The sequence below is a fragment of the Dendrobates tinctorius genome, unplaced genomic scaffold, assembly GCF_039654945.1.
Source record: "Dendrobates tinctorius isolate UK_male_01 unplaced genomic scaffold, ASM3965494v1 ptg000251l, whole genome shotgun sequence".
In the NCBI taxonomy this organism is placed as follows: Eukaryota; Metazoa; Chordata; class Amphibia; order Anura; family Dendrobatidae; genus Dendrobates; species Dendrobates tinctorius.
Window position 1 is genome coordinate 12,076,750 of NW_027361918.1, and position 20,977 is coordinate 12,097,726.

Below are 20,977 nucleotides of genomic sequence, written 5' to 3' on the forward strand. Positions count from 1 at the left end.
AACCAAACCATACTTAACCCTAACCCTGACCCTAACCCTGACCCTAACCCTTAACCAAACCATACTTAACCCTAACCCTAACCCTAACCCTGACCCTAACCCTAACCCTAACCCTGACCCTAACCCTAACCCTAACCCTAACCCTGACCCTCACCCTTAACCAAACCATACTTAACCCTAACCCTGACCCTAACCCTGACCCTAACCCTAACCCTAACCCTGACCCTAACCCTTAACCAAACCATACTTAACCCTAACCCTGACCCTAACCCTAACCCTAACCCTTAACCAAACCATACTTAACCCTAACCCTGACCCTAACCCTTAACCAAAACATACTTAACCCTAACCCAAACCCTAACTAACCTTAACCCTAACCCTAACCCTAACCCTAACCCTGACCCTAACCCTTAACCAAACCATACTTAACCCTAACCCTGAACCTAACACTGACCCTAACCCTTAACCAAACCATACTTAACCCTAACCCTGACCCTAACCCTGACCCTAACCCTAACCCTAACCCTAACCCTGACCCTAACCCTAACCCTAACCCTGACCCTAACCCTAACCCTAACCCTAACCCTGACCCTAACCCTTAACCAAACCATACTTAACCCTAACCCTGACCCTAACCCTGACCCTAACCCTAACCCTAACCCTAACCCTGACCCTAACCCTTAACCAAACCATACTTAACCCTATCCCTGACCCTAACCCTGACCCTAACCCTTACCCTAACCCTAACCCTAACCCTGACCCTAACCCTTAACCAAACCAAACTTAACCCTAACCCTGACCCTAACCCTAACCCTAACCCTAACCCTGACCCTAACCCTTAACCAAACCATACTTAACCCTAACCCTGACCCTAACCCTAACCCTAACCCTGACCCTAACCCTAACCCTAAACCCCCTTAACTAACCCTAACTTTACCCAAACCCCTAAATTCCATTGTCTAAACTAATGGTAAAAAAAAAAACGCATGTGCAAAAAAACGCATACATAAGCATGCCAATGCGCACATATGCTCACCATAGACTTATAATGGGTGTCTTACTGTAAAAAAACGCATTGCGCGCGCATGCGTTTTTTTGAGGCAAATCGGACGCACAAAAAATGCAACAAGTTGCATTTTGTGCGCCCGAGAGCATACCGCAAAAAAACGCATGCGCGGTAAAACGCGTACAAACGCATGTGTAAGCGCACATAAGCGCATCCCATGCAAAGTATAGGAAAAAAAAACGCATGCGCTATTTAGCGCTAAATTACCGCGAAAAAAAACGCAAATGTGAAACCAGCCTTAGACACTGTCAAAAACACACATGCTTGCCAAAAGCAAAAACGGGTAGAAATAATCACATTGGTAAAAGTAATGCTCATTAAACCAGCAATAGAATATGCTAACTAAGGCTAATTAAGCCAACAATATACGTTTGTGATCAAAATAAAGAAAAGCCACATGTTTCTGCCCGGGATCAAAACAGGGAACTTTCAGGAGGATGGCAAACAGGACAATCACTACACTACAGTAACCAGACAAGAGCGTTTACTGTGGTCATGGCAAGCATTAAAGATCAAGCACTCATTGTCAAAAGCGCTAGTTTGCAAGAGGAACGCTGTGTTTCTGCCCAGTTTCGAACTGAGGCCCTTTCTCGTGTAAAGCGAACGTGATAACCGCTACACTACAGAAACCAACCTATTCAAGCAAACAAAAAATGCTGTGGTCATGGCAAGCAATAAAGAACAAGCTCTGAAAGTCAAAAAGATCGTTTTCCAAGAGGAAAAGCTGTGTTTCTGCCCAGTTTCGAACAGGGGACCTTTCGCGTGTGAGGCGAACGTGATAACCGCTACACTACAGAAACCAGAAGCAAGCGCTTACTGTGGTGACAACAAGCAATCGAGATCAAGAACTGAAAGTCAAAAGCTTGGATGCCAAAGTGTAACAGTGTGTTTCTGCCCAGTTTTGAACTGGGGACCTTTCGCGTGTGAGGTGAACGTGATAACAACTACACTACAGAAACCGGATGCAAGCGCTTACTGTGGTGACAACAAGCAATCGAGATCAAGAACTGAAAGTCAAAAGCTTGGATACCAAACGGTAACCGCGTGTTTCTGCCCAGTTTCGAACTGGGTACCTTTCTCGTGTTAGGCGAACGTGATAACCACTACACTACAGAAACCGGCTGCGGAAGGTTACTGTGGTCATGACGAGCCATCGAGGACAAACACTCAATGTCAAAAGCTTTAATATCAACGCTTAATGTCATGCTTCTCTCCAGTTACGAACTGGGGACCGTTCGCGTGTGAGGTGAACGTGACAACCACTACACTGCAGAAACTCCATGCAAAGATAAAGATGTTTAAACATGCTGAAATGAAATTGAAAAAGAAAAAAACAGCCAGCCAAAGTCAAGAGGTCTTCCTCTATGTCTGAAGACAGGACAAAGTGCATTTTGCAACACAGGAACCTTTCATTTGTCAGGCTATTGGAGAAAAAGAACAAACAGGGAAACAAAACCATGCTCCACAAAACATTCTCATGCCTTTGTCCAAAAGACAAAAAGAAAAAGCACCTAGATGCCTGCTTTCGCACCTTGATCCTATCAGGTGTTACTTGAATTAGGAACACTTAGACACTGTCAAAAACACACATGCTTGCCAAAAGCAAAAACGGGTAGAAATAATCACATTGGTAAAAGTAATGCTCATTAAACCAGCAATAGAATATGCTAACTAAGGCTAATTAAGCCAACAATATACGTTTGTGATCAAAATAAAGAAAAGCCACATGTTTCTGCCCGGGGTCAAAACAGGGAACTTTCAGAAGGATGGCAAACAGGACAATCACAACACTACATTAACGAGACAAGAGCATTTACTGTGGTCATGGCAAGCATTAAAAATCAAGCACTCATTGTCAAAAGGACTAGTTTGCAAGAGGAACGCTGTGTTTCTGCCCAGTTTCGAAGTGAGGACCTTTCGCGTGTAAAGCGAACGTGATAACCACTACACTACAGAAACCAACCGCTTCAAACAAACAAAAAATGCTGTGGTCATGGCAAGCAATAAAGAACAAGCACTGAAAGTCAAAAAGATCGTTTTCCAAGAAAAAAAGCTGTGTTTCAGCCCAGTTTCGAACTGAGTACCTTTCGCGTGTGAGGCGAACATGATAACCGCTACACTACAGAAACGGGATGCAAGCGCTTACTGTGGTGACAACAAGCAATCGAGATCAAGAACTGAAAGTCAAAAGCTTGGATACCAAAGGGTAACAGCGTGTTTCTGCCCAGTTTCAAACTGAGGACCGTTCGCGTGTAAAGCGAACGTGATAACCACTACACTACAGAAACCAACCGGTTCAACAAAACGAAAAATGCTGTGGTCATGGCAAGCAATAAAGAACAAGCACTGAATGTCAAAAAGATCGTTTTCCAAGAGAAAAGCTGGGTTTCTGCCCATCTTCAAACTGGGGACCTTTCGCGTGTGAGGCAAACGTGATAACCGCTACACTACAGAAACCGGATGGAAGCACTTACTGTGGTGACAACAAGCAATCGAGATCAAGAACTGAAAGTCAAAAGCTTGGATACCAAAGGGTAACAGCGTGTTTCTGCCCAGTTTTGAACTGGGGACCTTTCGCGTGTTAGGCGAACTTGATAACCACTACACTACAGAAACCGGCTGCGGAAGGTTACTGTGGTCATGACGAGCCATCGAGAACAAAGACTCAACGTCAAAAGCTTTAATATCAACGCCTAATGTCATGCTTCTATCCAGTTTCGATCTGTGGACCGTTCGCGTGTGAGGTGAACGTGACAACCACTACACTTCAGAAACTCCATGCAAAGCTAAAGATGTTTAAACATGCTGAAATGCACTTGAAAAAGAAAAAAACAGCCAGCCAAAGTCAAGAGGTCTTCCTCTATGTCTGAAGACAGGACAAAGTGCATTTTGCAACACAGGAACCTTTCATTTGTCAGGCTATTGGAAAAAAGAACAAACAGGGAAACAAAACCATTTTCCACAAAACATTCTCATGCCTTTGTCCAAAAGCCAAAAAGAAAAAGCACCTAGATGCCTGCTTTCGCACATTGATCCTATTAGGTGTTACTTGAATTAGAATCATAGAATCATAGAGTTGGAAGGGACCTCCTGGGCCATCTAGTCCAACCCCTTGCTCAAAGCAGGCTTCGCTAAATCATCCCAGTCAGATATCTGTCCAGCCTCTGTTTGAAGACTTCCAATGAAGGAGAACTCACTACTTCTCGTGTCAGCCTGTTCCACTCATTGATCACTCTAATTGTCAACAAGTTTTTTCTAATATCTAATCCATGTCTCCTCCCATTCAGTTTCATCCCATTGCTTCTAGTCTTTCCTTGTGCAAATGAGAATAAAGTTGATCCTTCTACAATGTGTCAGCCCTTTAGATATTTGTATACAGCTATTAAGTCTCCTCTCAGTCTTCTCTTTTGCAAACTAAACATTCCCAAATCCTGCAACCTTTCCTCATAAGACAGGGTTTGCAGACCGGTCACCATCCTGGTCGCTCTTTTCTGAACTTGCTCCAGTTTGTTGATGTCTTTTTTAAAATGTGGTGCCCAAAACTGGACACAATATTCCAGATGAGGTCTGAGCAAAGAGGAGTAGAGGGAAATAATGACTTCACATGATCTAGACTTTATGCTTCTGTTAATACATCCTAGAATTGCATTTGCCTTTTTTGCTGCTGCATCACACTGTTGACTCATATTCAGTCTGTGATCTATTAGTATACCCAAGTCTTTTTCACATGTGCTGTCACTTAGCCCTATTCCTCCCATTCTATATATGCTTTTTTCATTTTTATTGCCCAGATGTATTACTTTGCATTTCTCCCTGTTAAAAACCATTCTGTTAGTTGCTGCCCACTTCTCCAGTTTATTTAAATCTTTTTGAATCCTCTCTCTCTCTTCTCTAGTATTAGCTATCCCTCCTAGCTTTGTGTCATCAGCAAATTTAATCAGTTTACCCTCAATTCCTTCATCTAAATCGTTGATAAAGATGTTGAACAATACAGGGCCCAGGACAGAGCCCTGTGGAACCCCACTTGAGACATTCTTCCAACTGGATGTGCAGCCATTTACGACCACTCTTTGGGTCCGATCACTAAGCCAGTTATGAATCCACCTAACAGTTGCCTTGTCCATTCCATACTTAGTCATTTTTTCAATAAGGATTGTATGAGAGACTTTGTCAAATGCTTTGCTGAAGTCAAGATATACTATACAGTGGGGCAAAAAAGTATTTAGTCAGTCAGCAATAGTGCAAGTTCCACCACTTAAAAAGATGAGAGGCGTCTGTAATTTACATCATAGGTAGACCTCAACTATGGGAGACAAACTGAGAAAAAAAAATCCAGGAAATCACATTGTCTGTTTTTTTTTCATTTTATTTGCATATTATGGTGGAAAATAAGTATTTGGTCAGAAACAAGCAATCAAGATTTCTGGCTCTCACAGACCTGTAACTTCTTCTTTAAGAGTCTCCTCTTTCCTCCACTCATTACCTGTAGTAATGGCACCTGTTTAAACTTGTTATCAGTATAAAAAGACACCTGTGCACACCCTCAAACAGTCTGACTCCAAACTCCACTATGGTGAAGACCAAAGAGCTGTCAAAGGACACCAGAAACAAAATTGTAGCCCTGCACCAGGCTGGGAAGACTGAATCTGCAATAGCCAACCAGCTTGGAGTGAAGAAATCAACTGTGGGAGCAATAATTAGAAAATGGAAGACATACAAGACCACTGATAATCTCCCTCGATCTGATGCTCCACGCAAAATCCCACCCCGTGGGGTCAGAATGATCACAAGAACGGTGAGCAAAAATCCCAGAACCATGCGGGGGGACCTAGTGAATGAACTGCAGAGAGCTGGGACCAATGTAACAAGGCCTACCATAAGTAACACACTACGCCACCATGGACTCAGATCCTGCAGTGCCAGACGTGTCCCACTGCTTAAGCCTGTACATGTCCGGGCCCGTCTGAAGTTTGCTAGAGAGCATTTGGATGATCCAGAGGAGTTTTGGGAGAATGTCCTATGGTCTGATGAAACCAAACTGGAACTGTTTGGTAGAAACACAACTTGTCGTGTTTGGAGGAAAAAGAATACTGAGTTGCATCCATCAAACACCATACCTACTGTAAAGTATGGTGGTGGAAACATCATGCTTTGGGGCTGTTTCTCTGCAAAGGGGCCAGGACGACTGATCCGGGTACATGAAAGAATGAATGGGGCCATGTATCGTGAGATTTTGAGTGCAAACCTCCTTCCATCAGCAAGGGCATTGAATATGAAACGTGGCTGGGTCTTTCAACATGACAATGATCCAAAACACACTGCCAGGGCAATGAAGGAGTGGCTTCGTAAGAAGCATTTCAAGGTCCTGGAGTGGCCTAGCCAGTCTCCAGATCTCAACCCTATAGAAAACCTTTGGAGGGAGTTGAAAGTCTGTGTTGCCAAGCGAAAAGCCAAAAACATCACTGCTCTAGAGGAGATCTGCATGGAGGAATGGGCCAACATACCAACAACAGTGTGTGGCAACCTTGTGAAGACTTACAGAAAACGTTTGACCTCTGTCATTGCCAACAAAGGATATATCACAAAGTATTGAGATGAAATTTTGTTTCTGACCAAATACTTATTTTCCACCATAATATGCAATTAAAATGAAAAAAAAAACAGACAATGTGATTTTCTGGATTTTTTTTCTCAGTTTGTCTCCCATAGTTGAGGTCTACCTATGATGTAAATTACAGACGCCTCTCATCTTTTTAAGTGGTGGAACTTGCACTATTGCTGACTGACTAAATACTTTTTTGCTCCACTGTATCTACAGCATTTCCTTGATCCACCCAATCAGTGATACCGTCATAGAAGGAAATTAAATTAGTTTGACATGACTTATTAGTTACAAACCCATGCTGACTCTGTATAATCACTTAATTCTTATCCAGGTATTGACATACATGTTGTTTAATAATTTGTTCAAAGATCTTTCCTGGTATAGAAGTCAGACTCACCAGCCTATAGTTGCCTGGGTCCACCTTCTTCCCCTTTTTGAAGATAGGAACAACATTTGCTCTTCTCCAGTCTTCTGGCACTTCTCCTGTTCTCCAAGAATTTTCAAAGATTATGGAGAGGGGTTCAAAAATTTCTTCTGCTATCTCCTTCAGTACTCTGGGGTTTAATTCATCTGGACCTGGAGACTTGAATTCATTTAGGTTAGCTAAGTGTTTCCTCACTATCTTTCTGTTTATAGATATCCTGGATTCTTCTATTCCCTTAATAGCACAGTGAATAACAGTTGATGTTACATTTCCTTTCTGAGAGAAAACAGATGCAAAATAGGAATTTAAAAGTTCAGCCTTCTCAACATCCTGTCTTACCATTTCATCATTTTCATCCTGTAAAAATCCTATAGCATCTTTGACTTTTCTTTTACTGTTGACATATCCCCAAAATCCTTTATTATTGCTTTTGACATCTCTTGCAAGCCTCAATTCATTTTCAGCTTTAGCTAATCTGATTTGTGACCTGCAGGTTCTGCAGACAGAATTATATTCTTCTTTAGATATGCCTCCCTCTTTCCATTTTATAAACATTTTTTTCTTCCTTTTTAGCATGTGCTTAAGTTCTGTGTTCATCCATCCTGGTTTCCTTAAATGCTTCCTATTCTTCCCTCTTTTCGGAATTGTTAACAACTGTGCTTTGAGAATTTCATTTTTCAAGATTTCCCATCCTTCCTGGACATTTTTGTCTTTAAGGATATCCAGCCATTGGATCCCTCCAATTCTCTTTCTGAATCCCTTAAAATCTGCCTTTCTGAAATCTAACCTTGACGTCTGAGTCTTCACAGGTCTTCCACCTCTAGTTATCCAAAATTCTAAAATAGCATGGTCGCTACCTCCTAGGGTCCCAGCCACTTTTACCTCCTCAACCATTTCCTCCCTGTTTATAAGGATTAGATCCAAGGTAGCAGTTCCCCTTGTTTTCTCCCTTACCTTTTGGAAGATAAAGTTGTCAGCAAGAGAGGATAAGAATTTCCTTGACCTGTTAGTTTTGCCTGAGAGAGATTCCCAACAAATGTCTGGATAGTTGAAATCTCCCATGACAACTATGTCATATTTTTTGGAGAACTTGGCCATTTCATGCATAAAGAGTTCATCCATATCTTCAGCTTGCACAGGCGGCCTGTAGTAAATACCTACAATGGTGTCCTTTCCATTGTTCTGTCCTTGTATTCTTACCCAAACAGTTTCCACAGAACGCCCAGTCTCTGAAGCTTCAATCTCTGTGCAGATATATGCGTTTCTAACATACAATGCGACACCCCCTCCTCGTTTATCAAGTCTGTTTCTTGCAAATAAGTTGTATCCTTCTAGTCTTGTATTCCAATCATGTGTATTGTCCCACCAAGTTTCGGTGATTCCAATGACATCATATTTCTTTTCCTGTGTTAGTAGTTCCAATTCTCCTTGTTTGTTGCCCATGCTTTGTGCATTAGTATAGAAACATTTTAGTTTGTGATTGGTTTCTCTTTCTCCAATATTTTTATTAATTAGATTCTTTCATCTTTGTTCTTCCTTTCCACTTCTAATAGCAGAGTTCTCAATAGCATTTGTGAGGTGTATGGCTTTTTCTGGTCTTTTGCTTCCCTTCCCATGTTGTTCTAGTTTAAAGCTCTCCTTACAAGTGTAGCAAGGCGACTTCCAAATACCTGCTTTCCAGTCTTCGTAAGGTGCACCCCATCTTTAGCAAGTAGTCCATCGTATAAGTAGTTCACTACGTGATCCAGAAATCCAAATCGTTGCTGACGGCACCATCGACGTAGCCAGTTGTTCACCTGCAGAATCTTATTCCACCTCCTTGTTCCATGGCCATCCACTGGGAGGATGGAAGAGAAGACCACCTGCGCTCCCAGTTCTTTCACTTTCTTGCCTAAGTCTTCAAAGTCTCTGCAGATGGTTTCCAGGTCGTTTCTTGCGGTGTCATTTGTTACCACATGTAGTAGCAGGAATGGATAGTCATCTGTAGGTCTGAAGAGTCCTGATATCCTGTCAGACACATCTTTAATTTTTGCACCTGGAAGACAGCACATTTCTCTTGAAGTTATATCTGGTCTGCAGATAGCGGCCTCTGTTCCTCTCAACAGGGAATCCCCCATGACCACCACTCTCCGTTTCTTCTTCACAACATTTTTCCTTCTCCATCTAGGAGGACTCTGAAGGCGTACAAGGTTGCTGTTTGTTGGCAAAGTCTTATCCTGATGTATTTCGTCATCGTTTTCCTGCGTGAGAGCCTGGTACTGGTTTCTGAGCAGTATGGGTGCTGAGTGCCTCCTGATCCTCCTGCTTCTCTGGGTCACATGTCTCCATTCCTCTGTTTATTCAGGTGCACTTCGAATTTCTTCTCTTTCTGTAACATGAAGAGATAATTCTGCCCTGTCCAAGAACTCTTCACCTTCCTTAATAATCTTCAACGTAGCTAACCTCTCTTTGAGATTTTGCAACTTTTCCTCCAACAGGGTCACAAGCTTGCATTTGTGGCATGTGAAGTTTGGCTTTTCCACTGGTAAATCTGTGAACATGTAGCAAGAAATGCAGCTCACCAAATGGCTCCTGGCCTCTTCCATCTTGAGATTTCTTAAAAATGATGAAAGATGAGCAAAAATTTTTCCGATTTCCTCTTTTCAGCTGCAACGGCCAAAACCCAGTGATCGTTGAGCTCACGGAGACTCTTCACTTATCCCAGAAGGCACTGGGAATATGCAAATGATCTCCTCAAGACTCTTCCCCTGGAACACTTAGACACTGTCAAAAACACACATGCTTGCCAAAAGCAAAAACGGGTAGAAATAATCACATTGGTAAAAGTAATGCTCATTAAACCAGCAATAGAATATGCTAACTAAGGCTAATTAAGGCTACTTTCACACATCAGGTTTTCGGCGTCAGGCGCGATGGGGCGTCGTGCCGGAACGCCGGATCCGGCAAATGTTTAGTAAAACCGGATGTGACGTATCTGGTTTTCTGCCGGATCCGTCTTTTTCTTGACAGACAAAACCGGATCCGTCTCATTTGGTTCATCCGTTTTTCTATCCGTTTTTCGACGGATTACGCCGGATCCGGTTTTTAAAATTGACCCTTGTGGCCTTCCGAACGGGATTGGCTACTGGAAAACTATATATAGAGTGTTCCTACAGCCCTTCTTTGACAGGTTGTCGAAGAGAAAGTGCAGGTTGGAGAGAAGAGCAAGTTACTGGCGAAGATGGATGTTGTCATTGGAAATATTTTGAAGAATTTGGCGGTTTTTATAGCGGAGGCGAATCGTTTGAGGGTGATTGTTCTGGAGAAGGAGAGAGCGAGACAGCAGCGCATCAGGCATCGTAGATGACGTTTGTGGATCCACCCCATCACAGCCAAGAGAATGACGCGTGGGGTCTATTCTACACTCTGCATGGACCTTCGACGAAACCCGGATAAATTTTTTGGATATGTTAGGATGAAAATGGAGAATTTTGATTACTTGGTGGAGCGCATTGCACACCTCATAAGAAAAGCGAACACCTATTGCCGCTTCTCTGTTTCACCCGCAGAGCGTCTGATGGTGACTTTAAGGTAAGCCACATTTATTGGATGTGATCGCATCAGAGCACACTTTCACTGCAATCTTGTTGGTGGTAGTTTGTATCTCCAAGTGTTATAGCTCAGTTTTGGTATGTAATGCTGTGATTTAAAACTAATTTATTGTTTTTTAATTCCCCACAGATTTCTTGCAACTGGAGAATCCCTTTCGTCACTGCATTTCCAGTACAGACTCGGGATTTCCACCATATCTGGAATTGTGAAGTGCACATGCCGTGCACTGTGGGACTCCTTAGCTGAAGAGTTTTTACCAGAGCCCACAACAGAGAGGTGGATTGAAATTGCTGACAAGTTTCAACAGATATGTCAGTTTCCCAACTGCTTGGGCGCTGTGGACGGGAAACATTTCCGCATTGTAAAGCCAGCTGGATCGGGATCGGAATATTTCAATTACAAGAAATATTTTTCAATTGTCCTCATGGCCATCGCTGACGCGGAATACAAATTTATTGCGGTTGATATTGGGGCCTATGGCCGCTCCAATGACTCTCAAGTTTTCAAACTGTCTGCCATGGGGCATAAACTGTATGGAAACACCTTCCAGTTCCCACCACCTACCGCTGCCGCAAACATCTGGTCCACCTATGCCATTTGTCTGTGTAAGGGATGAAGCCTTCCAGCTGTCAGAACACCTTTTGAAACCGTACTCTAGCAGAGGATTGACAATACCAAAACGCATTTTTAATTACCGCCTCACAAGAGCAAGAAGAATGGTTGAATGTACCTTTGGTATTCTGACAGCCAAATGGCGGGTCCTATTGACTGCGATCAACCTCAAGACAGAAACTGTGGACGAGGTGATCAAAGCGTGCGTGGTACTCCACAATTTTGTTATCTGCAAGGAACCCATTTCCATTGAGGACACCTCTGAAGAAACCACCTTGCAAGATTACCATGACATTACCACTAGAAGTTCTGTGACGGTTTCAGTGATGAGGGACAATTTTGCACAATACTTTATGTCACCTCAAGGCAGAGTACACTGGCAGGATGACAGAGTGTGAAAGATTTGTGCCCTAACCAAACTTGTGTACCTTCTGTACCAACAGTATATACCTTTGCCAACCAAAGTTGGCTATCTTGTCATGGTCTCTATTTTTAGCTTTAGGCCACAGGTGTGTACCTGGTTGTGTTTTATGCAAAGTATTTCACCTTTTAACAAAAGTTGTGTACATTGTTAGGAAATCACCAACAATAAACACAACTTTTTAGGTGAAATACTTTGCTTCAAACACAACCAGGAACACAACTGTGGCAAAAAGCTAAAATTTACCCACAGTTATATACCTAGTTTTGAATACCATTTCACCTTTTAAATACCCTGTATTTAACCTTTTTCGCCGCAGAAAGAAATGACAGACAACCAGTGTAAAATAATTTAACTTTTATTGAAAAATGTTTTTTTTAGTAAACTTTTTTAAAATTTTAATAAACTTGTTTAATAAAGCTTTGAAACCATAAAACTGGTCATTTTTATTTAAATACACACATTATAAATCTGTGCAGTGTGTGGTGGAAATACTGCTGGAGGGGCTGCGGGACACTTCGACACTGGGAGTGTGGAGAGAGGACTGGGATTGTGGTGGGGAAGGAACAGTTAGAGGTGAAGGAGTGGAAAAAACTACAGAATGGGTGGACATGTGGGAAGCAGAAGAGGTGGTGGGTGGTGGAGTGGAGGGTTGGGCAGGGACTGTAGGAGCAGATGATGTTGATGGCAAGTTGTATGGGGAAGGAGTTTGGTACAGGGCAGGTTGCTGGAAGTGGGGAGATGTCTGGTACGGGGCAGGTTGCTGGAAGTGGGGAGATGTCTGGTACGGGGCAGGTTGCTGGAAGTGGGGAGATGTCTGGTACTGGGGAGGTTGCTGGTACTGGGGAGTTTGCAGGTACTGGGGAGGTTGCTGGTACTGGGGAGGTTGCTGGTACTGGGGAGGTTGCTGGTGCTGGGGAGGTTGCTGGTACTGGGGAGGTTGCTGGTGCTGGGGAGGTTGCTGGTGCTGGGGAGGTGGATGGTATGTAATAGGAGGGGGAGGATGGAAAGTGGCTGGAGGGGGTGTAGATGTAATAGGAGGGGGAGGATGGAAAGTGGCTGGAGGGGGTGTAGATGTAATAGGAGGGGGAGGATGAAAAGTGGCTGGAGGGGGTGCAGGTGGAGGAACTACTGTGGTGGGAGGAGGAGGTTGGGAGGTAACTTGCTGGAGAGCAGCGTGGCATGAATGCATTACATGCATCTGCTGGGCAGGAGAGAGCGTTTCCATGCGCTCCACAACAGACCTGAAAAAGGTGTGGTTTGGCGAAGATCTTGCTTCTGAATGCATGGTTTGCAGAAGTGTCTTCACCTCCAGAATGCTGGAGTTGATCTGCTGAAAGCCTGCGGAGATTTGCTCTGACAAGACTTTTAGACAGTTCTGGAAAGATGCATTCAGATGCAAGAACTCTGGCGCATAAGTCTTTTCCTGACCCCTCTGCCTTTGCCGCCCAGTACCCGCAGGTGTACTAGAGGTGGCAGGGGCAGAAGGGTGGGGTAAAGGGAAAGCGATCTCCTCACCAGCAGCTTCATGTAATGTAGGCGGCCACGATGCTCCTGTGCTGGTGGATGGGACAGATGGGTCGAATGTGTGGGAAGGCTGGGAAGGTGCAGATGTACCGGGGCGGTCGAAGTGTCCCTCGGTGCTGGTCTCCTCAGGGATCGCCTCAGAAGGGTCCAATCGTGCAGGTTCCCGAGTGCTGCTCACCGTGCTGTGGAATAAAGAGAAAAAAAAACAATTAAAATAGTGACATGGTATGGCCCTGGCTGAAAAAAAAAGTTACATCTAAACATTTTTTTGTCACATGTGGTGTGTAATATTTACCTTCTGGTGAGCATTGTCTCCCGGAGGAACGACAGGGCTCGTGCGTACTTGTACTTGCTCCTGCATCCTCCAGATCCACTCGGGGCCCGCATCTCTTTATTGAACTCCTTCTTGAAACGATCCCTCACAGACCGCCACCGCTTCACAATTCTCTCCCCTGAAATGAGAAAGGACAAAGTGGTTAGTATACAACATCAGTGTTTCCCAAACTCCAGTCCTCATGGTCCCCAGGGGTCATGTTTTCAGGATTTCCAAAGTAAATAGAAATCCTGAACACATGATCCGTGGGGACCACGAGGACTGGAGTTCGGGAAACACTGGTTTAAATCAAGCAACCGGTACTGTATATACTTACGCTCTTTAATCTGGGCCCGAGCTTCGAGGTCCTCCCAGCGGTCCACAAGGAGCGAACAGATTTCCTCCCAGAGTCGTTGGGTAACGATCAGGTCAGCGTGGCGGCGGTCAGCCATATTCCAGAGCGGCTCCCTTTCTCTGACGAGATCGATGAGGTGGTCCACATCAATCCCTCCATCCTCACCGTCAGAGTCGGGAGCACGCTGTGAAGGCTGTTAAAGAAAAAGACAAAAATAACATAATTAGCCTCCACAAAAGAAATGAAATAAAAAGTGCAAAAAAACAAAGCAAAAATATTTATACTTACACGCTGGTGACCGCCGCGTTGCTGTCGCCGACGACCCTGGGAGGCACTGCGAGGACCTCTTGGCCGAGCACCAGATTGGGAAGACTAGAGAAGAAAACAAAAAATGTTATGTCTTTGGATGTAGGCATTTGTTTGCTGTGTGTGGTCTGCAGAACATTGTTTTCTATGTGTTGTGTGTAGTGTGATGTTGTGTTTCTGCGTTTGATGCAAAAAACTTACCAATTGTGAGTCCACTCCAAGTGTCTGTCCACCCCTTCCTTCTTCTTCTGGGAGCTCCTCTTCATCTTGTGATTCCTGTTTTGAAATAAAAGGCAATGAATACACATATATTACAGAGATGATGGATTTTTTAAATAAAAACTTACCGTCAAACGCTGACGATGCGAGGGAGGGCTCCCAGAAGCTGTGCTGTCTTCCTCATGGCCAGACTCCATGGCTGTGGGTGGTGTTTCTGCTGCTGCATCTATTGGGCGGCTGTTGAATAAAGAGAAACAAAGGGCCAATGAATATCTTGATATTCCATAGCCCTAGTTTGGAGGAATGGGGGATTTGATAATTACCGTCTCTCATCTGCTGCTGGACTCCCCTCCCGTTGTTCAGCATGCTGCTCCATTTGGGGTGGTGCTGATGATGCTGCTGCTGCAGATGTCTGCTGCCTTCTCCTGCTCCTGGTTCTTGGCTTGGGTGGCATGTTGGGTGTGGCTGAGGGTCCCATTGTCTTGCTTTTATATATGTCCTGTGGGCAGAGCTACTGAGCATGCTCAGACCAAAGAAGCCGGATCCGGCTGTCGCCGGATCAGGCGCATTGCGGCGCTCATAGGCTTTCATTGTGTCCGGCTTTTTCGCCAGAGACAAAAAACGTTACAGTAGCCGTTTTTTCCAGACGCCGGATCGCGTCACATTGCCGGATCTGGAGAAAATCGGATAAAACGCATGGCCATCCGGCTCGATCCGGCTCTAATGCAAGTCAATGGGGGGGAATCCGGATCCGGCATTGCATTTCGCCGGATCCGGTTTTAGTCAAAAGCGCCGGATCGCGCCTGACGCCGAAAACCTGATGTGTGAAAGAGGCCTAAGCCAACAATATACGTTTGTGATCAAAATAAAGAAAAGCCACATGTTTCTGCCCGGGATCAAAACAGGGAACTTTCAGGAGGATGGCAAACAGGACAATCACTACACTACAGTAACCAGACAAGAGCATTTACTGTGGTCATGGCAAGCATTAAAGATCAAGCACTCATTGTCAAAAGCACTAGTTTGCCAATGGAACGCTGTGTTTCTGCCCAGTTTCGAACTGAGGACCTTTCGCATGTAAAGCAAACGTGATAACCGCTACATTACAGAAACCAACCGATTCAAACAAGCAAAAAATGCTGTGGTCATGGCAAGCAATAAAGAACAAGCACTGAAAGTCAAAAAGATCGTTTTCCAAGAGAAAAAGCTGTTTTTCTGCCCAGTTTCAAACTGGGGAACTTTCGCGTGTGAGGAAAACATGATAACCGCTACACTACAGAAACCAGATGCAACCGCTTACTGTGGTGTCAACAAGCAATCGAGATCAAGAACTGAAAGTCAAAAGCTTGGATACCAAAGGGTAACAGCGTGTTCCTGCCCAGTTTCGAACTGGGGACCTTTCGCGTGTTAGGCGAACGTGATTACCACTACACTACAGAAACCGGCTGTGGAAGGTTACTGTGGTCATGACGAGCCATCGAGAACAAAGACTCAACGTCAAAAGCTTTAATATCAACACCTAATGTCATGCTTCTATCCAGTTTCGAACTGGGGACCGCTCGCGTGTGAGGTGAACGTGACAAGCACTACACTTCAGTAACTCCATGCAAAGCTAAAGATGTTTAAACATGCTGAAATGAACTTGAAAAAGAAAAAAACATCCAGCCAAAGTCAAGAGGTCTTCCTCTATGTCTGAAGACAGGACAAAGTGCATTTTGCAACACAGGAACCTTTCATTTGTCAGGCTATTGGAGAAAAAGAACAAACAGGGAAACAAAACCATGCTCCACAAAACAATCTCATGCCTTTGTCCAAAAGCCAAAAAGAAAAAGCACCTAGATGCCTGCTTTTGCACCTTGATCCTATCAGGTGTTACTTGAATTAGGAACACTTAGACACTGTCAAAAACACACATGCTTGCCAAAAGCAAAAACGGGTAGAAATAATCACATTGGTAAAAGTAATGCTCATTAAACCAGCAATAGAATATGCTAACTAAGGCTAATTAAGCCAACAATACACGTTTGTGATCAAAGCAAAGAAACGCCACATGTTTCTGCCCGGGATCAAAACAGGGAACTTTCAGGAGGATGGCAAACAGGACAATCACTACACTACAGTAACCAGACAAGAGCGTTTACTGTGGTCATGGCAAGCATTAAAGATCAAGCACTCATTGTTAAAACCGCTAGTTTGCAAGAGGAACGCTGTGTTTCTGCCCAGTTTCAAACTGAGGACCTTTCGCGTGTAAAGCGTACGTGATAACCGCTACACTACAGAAACCAACCAATTCAAGCACGTAAAAAATGCTGTGGTCATGGCAAGCAACAAAGAACAAGCACTGAAAGTCAAAAAGATCGTTTTCCAAGAGAAAAAGCAGTGTTTCTGCCCAGTTTCGAACTGGGGACCTTTCGCGTGTGAGGCAAATGTGTTAACCGCTACACTACAGAAACCAGATGCAAGTGTTTACTGTGGTGACAACAAGCAATCGAGATCAAGAACTGAAAGTCAAAAGCTTGGATACCAAAGGGTAACAGCGTGTTTCTGCCCAGTTTCGAGCTGGGGACCTTTCGCGTGTTAGGCGAACGTGATAACCACTACACTACAGAAACCATCTGTGGAAGGTTACTGTGGTCATGACGAGCCATCAAGAACAAAGACTCAACGTCAAAAGCTTTAATATCAACGCCTAATGTCATGCTTCTATCCAGTTTCAAACTGGGGACCGTTCGCGTGTGAGGTGAACGTGACAACCACTACACTTCAGAAACTCCATGCAAAGCTAAAAATGTTTAAACATGCTGAAATGAACTTGAAAAAGAAAAAAACAGCCAGCCAAAGTCAAGAGGTCTTCCTCTATGTCTGAAGACAGGACAAAGTGCATTTTGCAACACAGGAACCTTTCATTTGTCAGGCTATTGGAGAAAAAGAACAAACAGGGAAACAAAACCATGCTCCACAAAACATTCTCATGCCTTTGTCCAAAAGCCAAAAAGAAAAAGCACCTAGATGCCTGCTTTCGCACCTTGATCCTATCAGGTGTTACTTGAATTAGGAACACTTAGACACTGTCAAAAACACACATGCTTGCCAAAAGCAAAAACGGGTAGAAATAATCTCATTGGTAAAAGTAATGCTCATTAAACCAGCAATAGAATATGCTAACTAAGGCTAATTAAGCCAACAATATACGTTTGTGATCAAAATAAAGAAAAGCCACATGTTTCTGCCCGGGATCAAAACAGGGAACTTTCAGGAGGATGGCAAACAGGACAATCACTACACTACAGTAACCAGACAAGAGCATTTACTGTGGTCATGGCAAGCATTAAAGATCAAGCACTCATTGTCAAAAGCGCTAGTTTGCAAGAGAAACGCTGTGTTTCTGCCCAGTTTCGAACTGAGGACTTTTCGCGTGTAAAGCGAACGTGATAACCGCTACACTACAGAAACCAACCAATTCAAACAAACAAAAAATGCTGTGGTCATGGCAAGCAATAAAGAACAAGCACTGAAAGTCAAAAAGATCGTTTTCCAAGAGAAAAAGCTGTGTTTCTGCCCAGTTTCGAACTGGGGACCTTTCGCGTGTGAGGCGAACGTGATAACCGCTACACTACAGAAACCGGATGCAAGTGCTTACTGTGTTGACAACAAGCAATCGAGATCAAGAACTGAAAGTCAAAAGCTTGGATACCAAAGGGTAACAGCGTGTTTCTGCCCAGTTTCGAACTGGGGACCTTTGGCGTGTTTGGCGAACGTGATAACCACTACACTACAGAAACCAGCTGCGGAAGGTTACTGTGGTCATGACGAGCCATCGAGAACAAAGACTCAAAGTCAAAAGCTTTAATATCAACGCCTAATGTCATGCATCTATCCAGTTTCGAACTGGGGACCGTTCGCGTGTGAGGTTAACGTGAGAACCACTACACTTCAGAAACTCCATGCAAAGGTAAAGATGTTTATACATGCTGAAATGAACTTGAAAAAGAAAAAAACAGCCAACCAAAGTCAAGAGGTCTACCTCTATGTCTGAAGACAGGACAAAGTGCATTTTGCAAAACAGGAACCTTTCATATGTCAGGCTATTGGAGAAAAAGAACAAACAGGGAAACAAAACCATGCTCCACAAAACATTCTCATGCCTTTGTCCAAAAGCCAAAAAGAAAAAGCACCTAGATGCCTGCTTTCGCACCTTGATCCTATCAGGTGTTACTTGAATTAGGAACACTTAGACACTGTGAAAAACACACATGCTTGCCAAAAGCAAAAACGGGTAGAAATAATCACATTGGTAAAAGTAATGCTCATTAAACCACCAATAGAATATGCTAACTAAGGCTAATTAAGCCAACAATATACGTTTGTGATCAAAATAAAGAAAAGCCACATGTTTCTGCCCGGGATCAAAACAGGGAACTTTCAGGAGGATGGCAAACAGGACAATCACTACACTACAGTAACCAGACAAGAGCGTTTAATGTGGTCATGGCAAGCATTAAAGATCAAGCACTCATTGTCAAAAGCACTAGTTTGCAAGAGGAACGCTGTGTTTCTGCCCAGTTTCAAACTGAGGACCTTTCGCGTGTAAAGCGAACGTGATAAACGCTACACTACAGAAACCAACCGATTCAAACAATCAAAAAATGCTGTGGTCATGGCAAGCAATAAAGAACAAGCACTGAAAGTCAAAAAGATCGTTTTCCAAGAGAAAAAGCTGTGTTTCTGCCCAGTTTTGAAATGGGGACCTTTCGCATGTGAGGCGAACGTGATACCCGCTACACTACAGAAACCGAATGCAAGCGCTTACTGTGGTGACAACAAGCAATCGATATCAAGAACTGAAAGTCAAAAGCTTGGATACCAAAGGGTAACATCGTGTTTCTGCCCTGTTTCCAACTGGGGACCTTTCGCGTGTTAGGCGAACGTGATAACCACTACACTACGGAAAACGGCTGCAGAAGGCTACTGTGGTCATGACGAGCCATCGAGAACAAAGACTCAACGTCAAAAGCTTCAAGATCAACGCCTAATGTCATGCTTCTATCCAGTTTCGAACTGGGGACCTTACGCGTGTTAGGCGAACGTGACAACCACTACACTACAGAAACCGGCTGCGGAAGGTTACTGTGGTCATGACGAGCCATCGAGAACAAAGACTCAACGTCAAAAGCTTTAATATCAACGCCTAATGTCATGCTTCTATCCAGTTTCGAACTAGGGACCGTTCACGTGTGAGGTGAACATGACAACCACTACACTTCAGAAACTCCATGCAAAGCTAAAGATGTTTAAACATGCTGAAATGAACTTGAAAAAGAAAAAAACAGCCAGCCAAAGTCAAGAGGTCTTCCTCTATGTCTGAAGACAGGACAAAGTGCATTTTGCAACACAGGAACCTTTCATTTGTCAGGCTATTGGAGAAAGAGAACAAACAAGGAAACAAAACCATGCTCCATAAAACATTCTCATGCCTTTGTCCAAAAGCCAAAAAGAAAAAGCACCTAGATGCCTGCTTTCGCACCTTGATCCTATCAGGTGTTACTTGAATTAGGAACACTTAGACACTGTCAAAAACACACATGCTTGCCAAAAGCAAAAACGGGTAGAAATAATCACATTGGTAAAAGTAATGCTCATTAAACCAGCAATAGAATATGCTAACTAAGGCTAATTAAGCCAACAATATACTTTTGTGATCAAATTAAAGAAAAGCCACATGTTTCTGCCCGGGATCAAAACAGGAAACTTTCAGGAGGATGGCAAACAGGACAATCACTACACTACAGTAACCAGACAAGAGCGTTTACTGTGGTCATGGCAAGCATTAAAGATCAAGCACTCATTGTCAAAAGCGCTAGTCTGCAAGAGGAACGCTGTGTTTCTGCCCAGTTTCGAACTGAGGACCTTTCACATGTAAAGCTAACGTGATTACCACTACACTACAGAAACCAACCGATCCAAACAAACAAAAAATGCTGTGGTCATGGCAAGCAATAAAGAACAATCACTGAAAGTCAAAAAGATCGTTTTCCACGAGAAAAAGCTGTGTTTCTGCCCAGATTCGAACTGGGGACCTTTCGCGTGTGAGGCAAACGTGATAACCGCTACACTACAGCAACCAGATTCAAGAGCTAACTGTGGTGACAACAAGCAATCGAGATCAAGATCTGAAAGTCAAAAGCTTGGATACCAAAGGGTAACAGCGTGTTTCTGCCCAGTTTCGAACTGGGGACCTTTTGCGTGTTATGCGAACGTGAAAACCACTACACTACAGAAACCGGCTGCGGAAGGTTACTGTGGTCATGACGAGCCATCGAGAACAAAGACTCAACGTCAAAAGATTTAATATCAACGCCTAATGTCATGCTTCTATCCAGTTTCGAACTAGGGACCGTTCGCGTGTGAGGTGAACGTGACAACTAGAGTTGAGCGAAACGGGTCGAAAAAATTCAAAAGTCACCGACTTTTGGCAAAGTCGGGTTTCATGAAACGAAACCCGACCCTAGGATGAGGTCGGCCACGAGGTCGGCGACTT

The 20,977-nt window shown here is 43.8% G+C and overlaps 9 non-coding genes across 9 annotated transcripts; all 9 read right to left on the reverse strand.

The window, feature by feature from the left end:
* Positions 1-1,623: 1,623 nt before the first annotated feature.
* Positions 1,624-1,696, reverse strand: TRNAV-UAC (transfer RNA valine (anticodon UAC)). Its single transcript has one exon. It is a non-coding gene; the product is annotated as a tRNA-Val (tRNA).
* A 1,256-nt stretch (positions 1,697-2,952) lies between these two features.
* On the reverse strand, positions 2,953-3,025 carry TRNAV-UAC (transfer RNA valine (anticodon UAC)). The gene has a single exon. It is a non-coding gene; the product is annotated as a tRNA-Val (tRNA).
* A 256-nt stretch (positions 3,026-3,281) lies between these two features.
* Positions 3,282-3,354, reverse strand: TRNAV-UAC (transfer RNA valine (anticodon UAC)). The gene has a single exon. It is a non-coding gene; the product is annotated as a tRNA-Val (tRNA).
* Positions 3,355-15,808: 12,454 nt separating this feature from the next.
* Positions 15,809-15,881, reverse strand: TRNAV-AAC (transfer RNA valine (anticodon AAC)). Its single transcript has one exon. It is a non-coding gene; the product is annotated as a tRNA-Val (tRNA).
* Positions 15,882-16,819: 938 nt separating this feature from the next.
* On the reverse strand, positions 16,820-16,892 carry TRNAV-CAC (transfer RNA valine (anticodon CAC)). Its single transcript has one exon. It is a non-coding gene; the product is annotated as a tRNA-Val (tRNA).
* An 86-nt stretch (positions 16,893-16,978) lies between these two features.
* TRNAV-AAC (transfer RNA valine (anticodon AAC)) lies at positions 16,979-17,051 on the reverse strand. Its single transcript has one exon. It is a non-coding gene; the product is annotated as a tRNA-Val (tRNA).
* Positions 17,052-17,819: 768 nt separating this feature from the next.
* TRNAV-UAC (transfer RNA valine (anticodon UAC)) lies at positions 17,820-17,892 on the reverse strand. Its single transcript has one exon. It is a non-coding gene; the product is annotated as a tRNA-Val (tRNA).
* A 97-nt stretch (positions 17,893-17,989) lies between these two features.
* Positions 17,990-18,062, reverse strand: TRNAV-CAC (transfer RNA valine (anticodon CAC)). Its single transcript has one exon. It is a non-coding gene; the product is annotated as a tRNA-Val (tRNA).
* Positions 18,063-20,488: 2,426 nt separating this feature from the next.
* On the reverse strand, positions 20,489-20,561 carry TRNAV-CAC (transfer RNA valine (anticodon CAC)). The gene has a single exon. It is a non-coding gene; the product is annotated as a tRNA-Val (tRNA).
* Positions 20,562-20,977: the final 416 nt, after the last annotated feature.